This window comes from Cebus imitator, unplaced genomic scaffold (genome assembly GCF_001604975.1).
Source record: "Cebus imitator isolate Cc_AM_T3 unplaced genomic scaffold, Cebus_imitator-1.0 Scaffold220, whole genome shotgun sequence".
NCBI classification, from domain to species: Eukaryota; Metazoa; Chordata; class Mammalia; order Primates; family Cebidae; genus Cebus; species Cebus imitator.
Genome location: NW_016107535.1, coordinates 1,449,862 through 1,467,132, shown reverse-complemented (window position 1 = coordinate 1,467,132; position 17,271 = coordinate 1,449,862). Strand labels below are relative to the sequence as shown.

The 17,271-nt window shown below is 40.0% G+C and overlaps 1 protein-coding gene across 8 annotated transcripts in view; it reads right to left on the bottom strand.

Annotated features, from left to right (window-relative positions):
* LOC108318535 (LIM domain containing preferred translocation partner in lipoma) overlaps positions 1-17,271 on the bottom strand; it is a 731,582-nt gene that overhangs the window by 477,745 nt on the left and 236,566 nt on the right. The window lies entirely within an intron of this gene.

Genomic DNA, 17,271 nt, shown 5'->3' with positions numbered 1-17,271 from the left:
GAATAAGAAATGCTTCGTAACTTGAAGGAGGTTCTATAGTAGGAAGACGGAAAAGAGCTTCAATTTTATTAATAATCTATTAAAGTAATTATCTCACCAATTAAATGGTTATACCTAAATGAAGTGCTAAGTTACCTAAGTGAGGTTAAAAACAAGTGTGGCAGAGATGCAGAAAAAGATAGGCTCACTTCTTGGTGGGGGGCAGAATTAACAAGATTTCATTGATGAGGTGACATACAGACTGGGTTTGAGTGCTGAGTAGGGTTTGAGCCTGAAAAACGTTAGCAAAATTATACAGGCAGGAAAGTTCACAGCACTTAGGTTTAGTGTTCTTGCAGGGGGGATAACAGAAAGTACCAAGCAAAAGAACTAAAAGCTGGGTTCAAACCAAAGCACAGACAGCTTAGCAGCCACACTTGAGTTTAAACTTATTCTTCAGGCATCAAGGAACCACTGAAAGTTTATTTTCAAAACACGGGCTTAACAGATACCTAGCAGGACACTTTTAAATGACCCATCCACAGGAGCAGCTCTGGTCTCCACCAAGGGGCATGTGGAAAAGGGGAGGAGGGGCACACAGGTTGCCACACTGTCTGGGACAGTTATTAGAACTTAGGGCCAGAGGATAGAATATTCAACACATGTAATGCAAAGGTCAGCCCTGAACAACAATGAAATGCCCATGAACATCTATGCTGAGCTGATACCATATTGGATCTTCATGAAGAGCTTAAAGTAGAAGGGGAACAATCAGATCAGCCCAGCCCAGCCTAGCCCAGCCCAGATGCTGCTCTGATCAGATTGCATATACTATTTGAAGAAAGGAAATGTCTCCTCTGTCAGCATAAGCCAATCACCTCTCCAGTCAGCCTGCTGCTGGGGATGAGCCTCGCAGGCTGCTGCTGAGGAGGGCTCTCCAAGCCTGATTGCAAGAGCTCTCCAGCACACCCGGAAGGTACCCTGCACCAGCCCCCAGCCCCAAAGCCACCTACTAATTTATTAATTGAACTGAATTAATTAAGAGGGCTACATGATTACCTCCAGATGCCTGTAAAGACAAAGAGCATTGGAACACAAAAAAATCAAAGGCCTCAGTACATGGCATAGTAACAGGGAGACAGGGTGGAGGGGAGAGCTGGGAAACAGCGTGCCTGGATATTAACATCAGTCCATACCACCAAGTGGCATGACTTTGAAGAGCATCTCCTCTAGAGCCACAGATCATTTCACTCTCTCAGAGAACTCAGCCAAACAGAGTGGCTCACACCTCTAATCCCAGCACTTTGGAGGCCAAGGCTGAAGGATCACTTGAGGCCAGGAGTTCAAGACCAGCTTAGACAATAGATTGAGACTCAATCTCTACAAAAAAATTTAAAAATTAGCTTGATGTGGTGGTGCACACCTATTGTTCCAGCTACTCAGGAGGCTGAGGTTGGAGGATCACTTGAGTCTGGGAGACAGAGGCTGCAGTAAGCTGTGATTGCACCACTGCACTCCAGCCTGGGTGACAGAGGGAGGCCTTGTCTCAAAAAACAAACAAACCTCTGTCTTCCTTAGCTCTCAGAATTTTTATGGCAACCAATGAGATGATATTAAAGTACCTTGTATAGTACAAAGTGCTATGCAAAGTGAGAAAAAAGGATGCCTCTATTCTTATAGAAAGTCAATGGCAATTTTGTGACCATCTTGCTTGGAAGAACAGCTTGATGTGCAGTTTTCTTAAAAGAAGAGGATAACATGAATCAATGACAAAGACTCTAAACTGGGAATCAGGACACATGCTATTGAAGCCAGTGATGGTATTGGCTTTTCACTCTGGTTACAGGATCTTTCTTTTCTTTTCCTTCAGTTGTACCTTTTACATATTCATATGTATGCACAAATACATACATGTATACATATACACACACACACACACACACACACACACACACAAAGATACACATATGCTTGCTAAACTGTGAGTTCCTTAAAAGGGCAAGTACCATATTTTACACATTTATAAGCTACCATTAAGGATTAGCACAAAACCAATATAGAAAAACAACCAATGAATGTGTGTTTTACTCATGGTTCTTAAATTTAGCTGCACATTTGGAATAACTTGAGATGATTTTTTTTCTAAATACCAAAACCAAACCCATCTCACAGGGTTGAGAGATGCCAATTTTGGTTTTGCTTTTGCTTTTAATTGAGGTTTGGTCTTCTACTAAATTGGGATAGAAGTGATAGAAGGGATCGGTTTGCTTTCAGTACGACTAAAGTGAATATAAGTGTGAAATAAAGGGATCAAGTAAAGGTTTGAAACTTTTAATGCACTGTGCACATTTGTAGTATAAGTTTTCATTATAATTTTTTAAATGGCTTAATACTGTCCTTGGATGGTCTCTATAAATCTAAGGTTATTTTATAATGAAAGATTTTAAAATTGGTCAATATAGGATGCAGTCGTTTCTTAAGCAAAGATTCACATTTTCGCAGCAATCTCAAGTTACTGACTTTATCATCTTGGCTTTTCATATACAGCATAAAGAAATAGGCAACTTCTGGGAGAGTATAAATAAAATTTAAGCATCATATGCAAATCATTGGTTCCACAGTCATTTCAGTTATGCCCAGCGTCATAAATTACCTGGACACTTCCCTCCATGAAGAAGCACCTCCTCCTGCTCCTCCTGAGAGGCCCATGTTCTGACTAATCATTTGTTTGCAGATGACCTTTTCAGCATCTTCTCTTGCCATTCTTCTATGTGTCGGCAGTGACCCAGTGACACCATTCCCAGGATTTATAATAAACTTTTATGATTCTGAGCCCTTGCTCATGCTGTGTTCACTATCAACAATGCCATTTCCCTCTCTTCACTTTCTACCAAGCCCTACATTTTCATATTGTCCCAGCTCAAATGTCTCTAACTCTGTGAACATTTCTCTAACTCTTCCAAAGAAGAGTAGCTTAATTCCTTTTTCTCGGCTCTTTAGTACTTTCTGCATACTTATTACAGTCCACAAGGAAGTCATTTAATTCACCTGCCTACATGTCTCAACAAGCTGGAAACTCCACTGGCATGATCCCTAGGCAAGAAGCCCTTACACAAATATCTTACAAAGAAATGGGTGAACGAATGAACATTACTCTTTCTTAGTTACTCATATCTTTCTAGAATTGCTAAAGCAACCACTAATACAATTACCTCTTTTATCTTCCCTTAATTTGGTGATGTAATAGAGCATGCTGATAGATTTCCAGATATTGAACCATCTTTGCATTTGTGGAATAAATTCTATCTAGTGACAGCTCTAGTGCCCTCTTTAACAACCACTCAAATAATCATCTTTTTCCCTCCCTTAATTTGATGATGTAATAAAATATGTTGATAAAGTTCCAGATATTGAACCATCTTTCCATTCCTAGAATAAATTCTTTGTTACAGTTGTGTTTTGATATATTAACAAATAAACTATGCTATTTTATTTATAATCTGTGTACATATAATCATAAGAAAGACCATTTTATTGCATTTTCTCTGCTTGTTTTACTTATCATAATTAGGTTGTGATAGGAGGGCTTTCTCCAACCTCCTCTACTGTCTAGGTTATGTAATAACTACATTGGAATTATCTGATTTTTAAAGGTTTATAAAAATTAAGCATAAAGTCATCTAAATATATCTTCATTTAAGACATTAATCAGATTTCCAGTAATGTCTATGATAGTAGTACCAGTTTTCTATTATTCTGAGGTCATTTTGCATTACTTTTCTGCCAGAAATTCACCGTTTTTTTCCTAGGTTTTATTTCTGCTACCTCTTAACCAAGCTACTACTTGTCTAAAAATGACTTCCAACTTTCTGTGCATCAATTTAGATCATAAGCATACTTTCCATTAGTCCTTAAAGGCAACTCTTGCACTATATCCTACAGTTCAAGTTATATATCCTTAAAACACCACTCCACAGCATGTACATACCGTTGTCAAACATTCATCACAAGGTACTCTCCCTGTCTCCTTGCCTATATCCCAAACTAAACTCTCAAATGCTTAAGAGTAGAAATACTTATCATTTATAATCCCAAGGCCTACACACGATAGGTACTCAATAAAAATGTCTGTTAATTTAATTAATGAATGAATTTATTTGCCTGGCACTGGAGCTATAGATGAATCAGATTCTTATTCTTCACTCAAAGAGCTCAAATCCTATTTGAGGGGGATGTCAGAAAAGCTAGCATAAGCTTGGCAGAGGTAGCCTTTAACCAGGACTTTGAAAGCTGAGTGAATAAAAGAAAACTGGAGTAACAAGGGCAAAGATTAGAAATAATAATGTGAGGTCAGGTGTGAAGCAAGACATTTCTGTAACACAGGGATCAGACCAGTGGTACCAAAATGAGGGATTCGGGGAGAATAGTTAGGGGAAAGTCTTAAAAGATAACATAAGTCCTGCCTTTTAAAGGTCTTATATAAAGACAAGAAGCTAGAGATTTTATCCTTGAACAGGAAGATAACAAGAGTGAAAACTCCAGGTACTAAAAATTAAATCATGTAGGATGGATCCAAGGAAAGTGATACATCCAATAGTATAGACATAGATTCCCTGTGGCCCCAGTTCTAGTCTCAGCTATAGCAGCCTGACTTTAACAAGAGATGATACTCATTTGCAGAATGAATACCTATAAAGTCCCAGTCAGCTCTAATACTCTAGAGTGCTTTCTCTCTCTAAAATCTTACATACAGCCCTTCATTTTGATAAATGGGTTTGCTGAAACTTCACAAGTTTAATGAATGGATGAACTAGCACATATCATTGGGGTTTCCCGGCATCTCAGAGAGACCCATGTCAACACAAAGATAAGCAGTGGTGAGAACTGGGGATGGTGGACCGAGATTTACCCTTCTCTTACTTCCTCTGGTTCTAGATAGGTTTCACCCTAAGCTCATAATCATCATGAAAGCAAGAAGTGAAAGGGAAGATTTCCAGAGAGGCTCTGAAAATACGCAAACACCATCATCAGACAGGAAAGCAAGAACAATGGCCCTCCTCTAAGCAAGATGCCTACTGCTGAAGGGAGCTGCTTCCTCAGTGTTGCTCTTTCAGAAACCACGCAATGCAAAGCATAAGAAGAACCTAAGGGGTTTCACTTATCAACTCCTCTGCTCTTCTGTCTTTTCCCCCAGCTGTCCTAAGAAGACGAGAGACTGACAATAAATAACAAGTGTTTATTGAAGGCTTATTATATGTCAAGCAGTTTTCAATGGCCACACAGTCATCCTGACTACCATATGAGGTAGCATTATCATTACCCACATCTAGCCAATCAAGAAAGTAAGACTGCAAGAGGTTGAATAACTTGCTCAAGCATATACAGCTAATAATAAATAGCAAAGCTCAAGGTTGGACACAGATCTTTGTCCAAATCTCTAGTCTTCACTGCTGTACTACCTCCCTATTTGGAGAAGAAAGGAAAACACCATAATCCAAACGAAATCAGCACTTAGCAGTATTTTTTGCTCTTATTTCCATCCCAGCTCTTGAATTCTACTTGCCGTAATGTCTTCCCTTTTCTGTACCCTCAAACCTAATCATAATAAGCCACAGGACCACAAAGTGATGAAGAAAATGGTCAACAGACCAAAAAAAAAAAAAAAAAAAAAAAAAAAAAAAAAAAAAAAAAAAAAAAAAAAAAAAAAAAAAAAAAATCAAGGCACAATAGAACACAATTAACTACAAAAGGCTATATGATGACCAGGATCCAGCCCTTATAGGTGGGAAAACTTAGGCCCATTGATAAACTGACAATGAATACTAACAAAGCTACTAAGCCTCTCTTGGGATACCATGTGAATGCTAAGTCACTGTCATCCACAAAAACAGAACTAAGTAGTGTTTGGTCATATTTTCCTTTCTCCTTTTTTTTTCCCCAAAGCAATATTCTACTCTCCTAAAAAAGATTTATATAGATCACCAAAAGTGAAAAACAAATAACCGTGACATCGTATAATCTAGCATCCAGTGCAGTGAGCTCAGAGTAGTGTTTATCAGAACAGTCTGCACGCTAACCTCATATGGGGATCTGTTTGTATATAGTCTGATTCAAGAGCTGAGAATAACTGACTTAGAGCATTTCTATTAATCTTGAAATGATGTTGTATTAGTCCCTCCATCTTCGTGGCAACTAACTCCAGGCCCAGCTCTTGGTCGGTGTGCACTGAATAAGTGAATGTATCAGGGACGGGACACGCATTAACACCACAGAATTGAGAGGCTATTTGACGTAAACATCAGAAGTGGCTGATGGCAGACTAACGTTTAGCATTCACGTCCCCTAGCAACATTTTCTTCATTTAAACAAGCAGTTACAATTTAAATAACACTCTCCTATAACTTCGGAGGTTTTTTTTTAAACGTTCTCTTTATACAAAAGTCAGTACCTTCCTGGAATTTCAAAACTGCTTTCCTAATCATCCGTTAAACTGGTACAATGTGGTTCCCCCTCTGGGCTATACCGTCTCCATTATTGCCCACGCCTCAGTATTTAGTGCGAAGATGCCTGATCTTCACAACTCAGACCCAGCTTTCAGTCTTAGCTCTGCCATGAGCCTATTGTGTAACTTCTGCTATCTCTGAAATCTTGTGTCCTTCTCGAAAAATGTGGTGATGGAATTAGATGGTACAAATGACAACTCTGCTCACAAACTCTTACGAGTCTGTGAAAAATCTTGACTGTACAACTAGCCAATGCCAAGTAAAGCAGAGAGATTCGATATCATCCGTAATTCTCCTCTTTGCTCAGCAGTAAGGAAGCAGTCCTCTTTTTGTCTCTTTTTCTATCACCCGTTTCCCTGACTCTTCTATCCTCCCCATTGAAGGAGAGATAATTGGGTTGATCTCAGACATCAACAAGGTATCGATCAAGATGTATGATGCAAAAGTAAAGAAGTATTTAGGCAAACCTTTTCCAAACAGTGTAAGTCCCTACCAGTGTAATTGCGAAGCAGATATGCTGTGGCATGTGATGGAAGCGTGGGAAGACAGCATTGAAGAATAAGGCAGGCTGAAAATTACACACAATTGTTAGTTGAACAGCAAATGTATTTACTCTTCCTCTGAATTATCAGGTCAGATACAGCCAGAAGGGCAAAGCAGGATCTACCATGGGCTGAAAATGTCAATGTATTCACTCAACTTCTTCTTACAGACAGCTTTGGCCCAGCACTGGCTAAGTGCCCCACTCTCTGCATGGACAGCTGGCATTGCTCAGAAGAGGTAACGAGAGAACAACGCTACAGAAATGCCAAACCTTTATATAGGCTATCTGAGAGACATTTGGAAAAACTGGAAAAGGCACTAGACTTAGATGCAGAGGACTTGGGTGTAGTTTCTATCTAGCTCAGTCTCTAATTGGGTCTATGACTTTAGTTCCTAACCTCTTTGGACCTCAGGGACCCTTCCTATCTGTACACTAAAGATTAGATATCCACTACCATTCCCTCTAACTCTCACGTTTCCATGATTCCCCCACAAGTCCACAAGTTCAAGGAGCTGAGGTTTCTTACAAAACTATGTTTTAACTCCTATGAGACAAGGAAATATAGAGTGAGGGAAGATAGGGTTGTAATCAACACATTAAATGCCCATCTGCCTTGCACAGAGCACCAGAAAAAATAAATTAACACTAATGGTGCACTCCTTGTTCTTGGCAATGCTGCAGGTGACAAGAAAATCTTAGCTGCATTTCAGGATCCAAATGAACGACAAAGCAGCAAGAGAGAGAAGCGTCGGGTGCAGACAAGTAAACATTGTCTCAGATAAAGAAGTGAGACAGGGCCAGGCGCAGTGGCTCACACCTATAATCCCAGCACTTTGGGAGGCCGAGGCGGGCAGATCAAAAGTCAGGAGTTCAAGACCAGCCTGGCCAATATGGTGAAACCCCGTCTCAACTAAAAATACAAAAATTTGCAGGACACAGTGGCCTGCATCTATAGTCCCAGCTACTTGGGAGGCTGAAGCAGGAGAATTGTTTAAACGCGGAGGTTGCAGTGAGGCAAGATCATGCCACTGCACTCTAGCCTGGGCGACAGGGCGAGACTCCGTCTCAAAAAAAAAAAAAAGAAGTGAGACACAACAGAACAGTGACATGCCTCCACACACTGCACTTTCACTTCAGATTCGGAATGGCACTCGAAAAGGAAACAATCAACGCTGACGGGGAAACAACAGCACTGAAAGATCAGGACTCTCAGGAGAGAAGGTTAAGGAGAGGGCGGAACAAATACTGAGTAACTGGCCTTTTGTTTGCCACAGTTTCTGTCAAGGAAAATAACAGGCACGGTTTACAATAGTCAGGACAGACGACTTAAGAGCCAGAAGGTCTTAAGTCGTTTCTCCTAGCTGGAGAGCCCCAGCTAGGAGAAATCTTAGGAACTAATTTACTTTTCTAATTTGAGTATTCAAAAACCGAGATTTAGAGAAGCTGGAAAGACTTATCCAATGTAACAGATCAGCTAGAACATATCAGAGGCTACATTTAAACCCAAATGTTCTGCCTCCAAAGAGCATCCGCAGTGGGAAAGTTCCACTAAACAACCTTATAACTCTATTGATCGCTAGACAGTAACTAGATGGGGTAGGTAAAAGGCAATGGAATTGGGCACAGGAATCAAAATTTCTCCACCAAGAAAGTTTGCAACCACAACACTGAAAAGTAGCACAGAAGATACATGGCCCCAACCTTGCATTCCAGGTCACATTTGATAACAATTATTCCACGTGGCAAAGTCACCAAGAAAATGTGAATTCTCTCTGGACCTCAGCTTCTGCAGATCTAAAATAATAAGCAACTAATGATGATCTTCACAATCTCTTCCCACAACATTTTATGTTCTATAACATTATGACTAGTCTGTGGAGTGTGCTGTGCTTGCAAAAATGGGCCTCTTAGCAGGTTTCTTTTAAGTCACTTATTCTAATAGACTGCTTTTCTGTACAAGGCCAAGAGAAAACAGGCAACAATATCCTGCACCTCTTTGAGTTCGATAAATCTACTTCTAGAAGTGAAAATCTGGATTTGTAGAGGTGACGTGCTAAATACCTAATTCATAAAGATTCTGCCCCTCACCCAGGGTGAAGCAGTGACAACAGGAAAAATCACCAGTATGATCTCTAATGAGACCTAGCAACCTCCTTAATGGTTATCTAGCATCTTCTATTTCTAAACCTACCAATAACTGGGTAAGTCTGCAAGTTAATTGCTGCTCACTTAGCTGTGTTTCCCTGACAGCTTGTTCAGACTTGTATTAAACACATAAACACTTCATTTTAGTTATCCATTTTCAAGTCTGTCATGCCCATTAGTCAGGCTATGAAATTTTGCTACCACTTGAGGATGATCTAATTACTTTAATTTTTTAATGATTTTGTTTGTATTTTTCCGTTATGGAAAATTCATTTTGATATCTCAATAAGATTTTAAAAGCACTTTTACTTATAACTTGAAAAAGTAAAAATTCTTAATTTTTTCTTCAGTGACTGGGTCTACTATTGACGAATGTTAAGACATATTTACATCTGACCATATTGCTACGGCTGTGAAGCAATGTTTATTAAGACCACATAATCTGCTAAGAGTAATCACAGCCAGAAGATGGAGAATCACCAATTATACAATAGTTCAGCCTCTTGAACATCATATTGTTCACAAAACTGTCAACTGTGCTGCTTGTATACTATATCAGAACTACTGTAAATTAGCTTAGAGCTTTGGAATTGGGTTTGGACATTGTAATTTATTTATTTGCTTTAATTATTATCATTATTGCTATTTTGAGACAGGGTCTCACTCTGGCCCGAGCTGTAGTGCCTTGATACCATCGTGACTCACTGTAGCCTAAGACTCCTGGACTAAATAAAGTAATTCTCCCAGCTCAGCCTCTCCAAAGTAGCTGGGGCTACAGGTGTGCCACCACATCTGCTATTTAAAAAATTTTTTTTTGTAAAGACAGGGTCTCACTATGCCGCCCAGGCTCGTCTCGAACTCCTGAGCTCAAGCGGTCCTCTCACCTTGGCCTCCCAAAGTGCTGAGATTATAGGCATGAGTAACCACACCTGGCCTATAATTTAAATTAATACTACTGAATTTGTATTGTATTATTATTATAAATCAAAGTTTCCAGTTTAATTGCTGATTCTCTAATTATATATCATCTTAAATATCTGTTAAGAAGAGCAGCTGGAAGCAGTGGCTCACACATATAATCCAAGCCCTTTGGGAGACCTAGATCACTTGAGGCCGGGAGTTGGAAATCAGCCTGGGCAATATAACAAGCTGTGTCTCTGGAAAAAAAAAAAATTTTAATTAAAAAAAAAAAAAACTAGCTGGCTGTGGTGGCTCATCCCTATAATCCCAGCTATTCGAGAGGCTGAAGTGGAAGGATCACTTGAGACCAGGAATTCAAGGTTTCAGTGAGCCATGATCATGCCACTGCATTCCAACCTGGGCAACAGAATGAAATGCTGTCTCTAAATAAGTTTTTAAAGATCAATTTACTCTAAAGCAAAATACAAGGATATTGCTGAATTAAAATTTTTAAAAGCATAAATAATAGAAAAATAAAGTGTTACCAGGGATGTAAATTATCAACCTTCAAGGACCATCAGATACAGTTTTAGAAAACAAAGAAATCCAACTTCATGCATCATGTACTCTGAACTATAATTTTTGTTTAACACCAATTCCAAGAGCCTAGTGAAATTGTTTCTCAGTATTTGAAATGGTATGAAAAATAGGCAAGCTTCTCACTAGAATGTGTTATAAATTCAAATTATGTAAGAGAGGCTAGTTTTGCAATTTCACATTTAATAGCAAAACAATTGGAACCATTTTCAACTAGGAGCCTTTTTCTTAAGTCATTTGGATGTTGTTCCACTTTTATTTCAAGATTTTGAAACAGAGACAAAATCTGGTTAAGCATTAACCAATAGCAGCAGAGTAAAAATGAACCAGGCTGTTTCAAATTAGTTTCAGAATCACATCAATGGACATTTTCCCTTTTAAGTTTCTCTTGATGAGAGAACTGTTGTAGTAGCTTCTGTATTTTTATCAATTATTGATCACTGTGTAAAAATATAAAATAAAATGCATGAAAAATGTACTGAGTTGCCTAATATTCTGGGGAAATAACACACACGCGCGCACACACACACACACACACACGCACACACACACACACACTCCTTAGACATTTTTAAGGAAGTAGCAAAGGACCCAACATTCACCAATACAAAAGTTTAACATCCTTGAAGTGTGAAATTGTTAATGAAGACATTTCATCTAATGTGGAGCTCAAGATGTAGCTTAACCACCATCTGTGAGTTCACTTGTACATGTCCAATGACAAGCAACTCATTATAAGACAGCCCCTTCCATGACAGAAAAGTTATGACAGCTAGAAAGTTTTCTGCAGCTGAATCCTGTATGCCAATAAGTACCACCTATTGGTCCTACCTGTGCCCTCTAGCATCACAAAACCTTTAATACATAGCTGCCCTTTATATATTTCAGGTAAATTTCTTGTTTCCTACTCAGTTTACATCTTTATGTGTTTCAACTTTACTCAGTCCAGTTCTTCCCTTTTTTAAAAGGTAGCCTAACAACTTTATAACAATGTATTAAATATAAATTGTTAAGTCCCAAACCAGTAGCTTTCAAACTTTTCCTTAGCAAAATAAAGGGTTTCTTCATGCCAAATCATAAACAAAATCCCAAGTATAAATAGACAAAGATTAATAAAACCATTACAGGGGCATTTAAACTGTCATACTTAGGCAGAATATACTTTAATTTGGGGGAAGCATAAATGCATTTTTGCTCTCAGGTCCCCAGTATGCTGTAAGCCAGACTGGAAACCCACTGCTCTAAAATATTACAATACTGTGAGTGAAGAAAAAACAAAACTGGTATCTTCTTTATCTATATTTTCCTAGTGCTTAATACAGAATCTATCCCATGATCAGAGCTCAGCAAATGATTATTACACAAAAGAGAAGGCGAACTGAAACACATGAAAATACTAAGACTTAAGCTCTGGTTTTGAATCACCTTAATTCATATTTCAAACACTATTCTTGAAGGCCCTTTATAATTAGGATGGCCACACAGCTCCAATTTATACCTGCCATTTTTGTGTAGTTATTAACAATGCCCCTTTGCAAAAGTGTCCCAGTTTTGATGATAATTCATATAGTCACTTACTTAAAACACTGTGATAATGAGGTTTGGGTCATTTAGTCCAAGTGAATCCTGAATACTGTGAAGTCCTCTCCCGGAAGTTCCATATGGCTAAAGCCCTCCCATACTTTTGAGTTTATTATTGCAGTTGATAAGAGGGCACAGCAATTAGCAATGGGAAGTAGAGGAGGCTTTGGGGGCTTCCCTGCTTTAGGAGCATGTGATCCTAAGAAGAAAAGAATGTACTAAACTGAATTTGCAGGAGAAAAGCAAGTTACAGCAGAAATCTATCAGAAACTATTATCAATTAACCTGTTCGCTCAGCCTCTTTCTCCTGAAGCAAAAGATGTCACACACAAAAACAGGCAGAGTATTTACTTCAATTATATCTTTACCAACTGACCCCACTCCCAGCAAGATTATCAGTGATTTTATAATATCTACTTGGTTATAAGTACTAGAAGGACAATATGTTGCCTGATTCTTAATTTGGAGGAGGAAAAAAAAAGTGTCTAAAATATATCCAAATGTATTCACTAGGGTACAGTGCAAAGGTGGAAGCAATTACTGACAATTATTTCACATTTCCAAATAGGGGTTACACAAGAGTTGTAGGAAAAATCAGAAGAATTCAGTACAGGACCAACATTGTGGAACGTTTCAAGGTGTTTCTTTTATTGCCTATTAATTCCAAATGCAGTTGCCTTGTGCCTGGGTGGGTTCTGTTACTGCAGTGGCCTCCCATCTAGTCCAGCACCGCCTCCTCCTTCAATCACAGTTGCCTTATAAATGCATCTCAACATCTTGCCAGGATGGTCCCTGTTGCTCATGACGCTTGTTTTGCGAATTTCTTCTACCTATTTTGCCTGTTTATTGTCAAGACAATTTAGAATTTTTTGGTTAAAATTCAAGAATACTTGACCTGTGAGTTGTAATAAGTGCATGAAATGTAGGGGAAAACAACTACTTAACAACCTCTGTTTCCATTTAGGAATAAGTCTATTCAGTTTATCACACATAAACCATTCTGCACTAATTCCCACTGCAAAATTATATGTGGCTGGTGAGGAGGGAAGTGGGGTGAAAATCGTGCAGCAAGAGAGCAACAGGATTGAAAGCCACGTTTTTAAAGACAGAACTCGCCCCAGTCATGGTAGGCACTGTTATGTTATAATATTGCATGTCTCCCTGTAGTACTTTCCAAGATGTTTGAAACCAAAACAGTTTAGAATACTCTCCCAGCTCAGGGTCTTCCCTCCTTATGACATTTTTTCTTATAAACAGGAATTCCCCCTTAGGGATTCCCTAAAGTAAAGCTGCTGCATTCCATTTTTTTATATGATTAACTACACTGACAAGTAGAGATGTAATAGAATGTAATTGTTACTCTGGCTTCAACTTAGTATCTGCTACACACAAAGCCTTATGGAAAACATGCCTGAAATGTGAAAACCATAACCCGTACTGTGGTGGATATGGTGGACACTCCAACTTTGCAGAGGCTGTCTTGCAGGTAAGCTTTGATAGCAAAAGAAATTCTGCCAAAATATATGTAATTGGCTTGATATTTGAAAGGCAAAAGTAAGATGGAAGGCATGTTTCTGCTGTTTGTCCTGTTTTCTGTTAGAAGAATGGTCTCACAGACATGGGATTTTTCAGCATCCACATTCTCATGTTGAGTCTTCAGCTTGGTGGCTGTCGAAGAGCAGCTGTGACCAAAAGAGTAAATAGCTGGACTCCAAGTCTCAGGGTCCAGCTACCACCATTCTGACTATGGTTTTTGATCTCTGTTTCACAAGTTTAGTGATGTATTATTGAACTCAGTAGTTAGTTCCATGGTGGCTTCACTATTTTCCTCTTTCTCTGTTGTAGAAGATGGAGGAATTTTGTGCAGTTTTGCGATTCATTTCTGGAGACAGCCTCGATCCTGCTCCATGCAGTCCTTCTAACTACTTGTCTGAAACACTCTGTATTAAGTACCTTCCACTTATTGCAGCCCTGTGTACAATAGCAAAGACCTGGAACCAACCCAAATGCTCATCAATGATAGACTGGACAAGGAAAACATGGCACACATACACCATGGAATACTATGCAGCCATAAAAAAAGATGAGTTTGTGTCCTTTGTAGGGACTTGGATGAGTCTGGAAACTATCATTCTCAGCAAACTGACACAAGAACAGAAAGCCAAACACCATATGTTCTCACTCATACGTGGGTGTTGAACAATGAGAAAACGTGGACTCAGGGAGAGGAGCATCACACACTGGGGGCAGTTGGGGGTTAGCGGAGAGAAAGCAGGGGGTGGGGGGTGGGGAGGGATAACATGGGGAGAAATGCCAGATGTAGTATGCACCTAAAGTTAAATAAATAAATTTTAAAAATATATCTAAAGTTGTTTGTTTCCTCTAGTGAACCCTGACTGAAACTCCCTCAAGATCCTCACAATTTAGATGCCAATGGACAATAATGACATTTTATCAACAAGAGACAGGTTCAAATTCATCGTGCAAAATCTCAAGTGTCTATGCAAAGCACTTGGATCACCTCTAGAAGAGGTGTGCACAGAGCACACCCAGCACCACCCCTCTCGGAGCCCCGAGTCCAGGGAGAAGAGTCCAGAAGCACTGAGTGACAGGGAGGAAGCCAGCAGAAAGATGAATCTAGTCTAATAGCATGCTAGCTTGAGCTCTGTCACTAACCAGCCATGTTTTCTAACCGAGAGGGCTAGATGAATGAAAGTCCCTTTCTCTCCAACATTCCACACCTCCACAGATGAGTCTGTGTACTCATGAGGGAATTTACTTGGATTTAGGTCCTAACAAGATTTCCTAAATTTTCAGTTCCCTAAATCTGAAGGTCAGAACACAAAGGTCACATAACACACATGCCTGATATAGTTTAAAAGGAAACAGGAAGCCATGACCCCTAAATATTCTGTGGCAGCCCAGAACTAGAAAGCCTCGAGGAGAAAAATCCAAAATCGTGTTTGCCATGCTTGTTAAGAATAGCAGAGAACAAACAACATCTTCAGGGTCTCTCTCTTCTTGGAAAATTTCTGCCTCCATGTCTGACAAGAAGGAAGAGTATTTACACATACTGGCTTCTCTTAAAGTACTCCGACCAATAGGTATAGTAAAAGAAATACTAGGCAAATGTAGTAATGCTTAGATCTCTCAAGAAAAGCCACTAATTCCCTTATGTCTCAGACAAGAAAATCTTTGAAACTCATAAACGAGAAGGACGTTTTGTAGACAGAAAGAAAAACAGCAAGACCTAGTAAAACGTCTAAACCCAGCTCTGGCACCTGCTCTAGCAGCGGCTGCAGGCCAGGCTTCCAGGCCCCACTGGGCGTTCATTTCCTCACCTGTAAAATGGAGACAACAACCCGGCCTGGCTTACCCCATGGGTGTTTGTGCTGATCAAGTGAAACACTAAATGTAAGAGCATTCTGTAAACAGCAGAATGATATGCATACGAAGGAAGATTATTAATAAAGGAATTTCAAAGGAAAGCTATAAATGGTACTTTTATGCCCAGGCAGCAAAAGAAAAAGTAAATATAGCAGTGATTTTACAATTTTATGATCTAGGGGAAGAAATGGTGAGCAGAATTGTGACAAACAATGGTGTCCAAAAGAGAAGAGAAACCAGCTCGGCTCTGTCATAATTGTCTCAGTTCCTGTACCACACACAACAATGGAAAGATTGCAGGGAGGGGCAGGAGCAGGCCTGTGACTGTGGTACACCAAGGACATGGAGATGCAGCTCCAAGAAAAGGATGCTTCTACCTTCCTGGTAGTAACCATAATAAGCTCATACTGCGGGTCCTCTAAGGATCTGAAAGTGGCTTCTGCGAGTGACTTTACCAGTTTCTCAGTTTTGTCTCCTGGAAGGAGCACAACTGGACAGAGTGAGGCCAAACTCCAGGTTCGCTCAGCCGGATGAACAAAAATGCAAAGGCAGGTCTCACCCACAGCTGGATTTCAGGACCCAAAGCGCATAGGCAGGCTCAGACAGGATTCAGACAGCAACTCGCTCAGATGTCTTCTTTTTTTCTTTTTATTTATTTATTTCTTGAGACAGAATCCCATTCTGTTGTCCAGACTAGAGTGCAATGGCAACAATCTTGGCTAACTGCAACCTCCTCTGCCCGGGTTCAAGCGATTCTCCTGCCTCAGCCTCCTGAGTAGTCAGGATTATAGGTGACTGCCACCACGCCTGGTTAATTTTTGTATTTTTAGTAGAGATGGGGTTTCTCCATGTGACCTCAGGTGATCCGCTGGCCTCAGCCTTCCAAATTGGTGAGATTACAGCTGTGGGCCACCATGCCCAGACTCAGATTTCTAAGAGACCATGAAGAGAGACTAAGCAATAGGTCAAGCACAGCCAAAACTGCTCAGAACTCAGCGAGGCAAAGTGCCCTCCATCCTCAATCTACCAGCCAGCAGCCAGGTTAGCAGACATGCAAGAGATGAAGCAAAAGTCAAGCCCCAGGCTGGTGGGCACAAGGGCACAGGAGGGGTTCTAGTTCTGAAGCAAAATGGTGACCTATTAGCCTCTACTGGGCTGGAGCTATCACAAAGCTCTCCAGGGCATTGGGACAAGTGACAGAGAGATGAAATAAGTGAGACAGATTAACCCTACCTATAATTCACATAAAAAGAGACCTCAGTGGCATATAAACATACCAAATACATGCACACACACACACACACACACACACACACACAGACCCCTTCAATAACAGGGAAATATAAATTAAAATAGACATGAAGGCCAGGCACGGTGGCTCACGCCTGTAATCTCAGCACTTTGGGAGGCCGAGGCAGGTGGATCATGAGGTCAGACATTCGAGACCAGCCTGGCCAACATGGTGAAACCTCGTCTTTACTAAAAATACAAAAAAAGTAGTTGGGCATGGTGGTGCACACCTATAATCCCAGCTACTCAGGAGGCTGAGACAGGAGAATCACTTGAACCCAGGAGGCAGAGGTTGCAGTGAGCTGAGATCATGCCACTGCACTCCAGCCTGGGTGACAGAGTGAG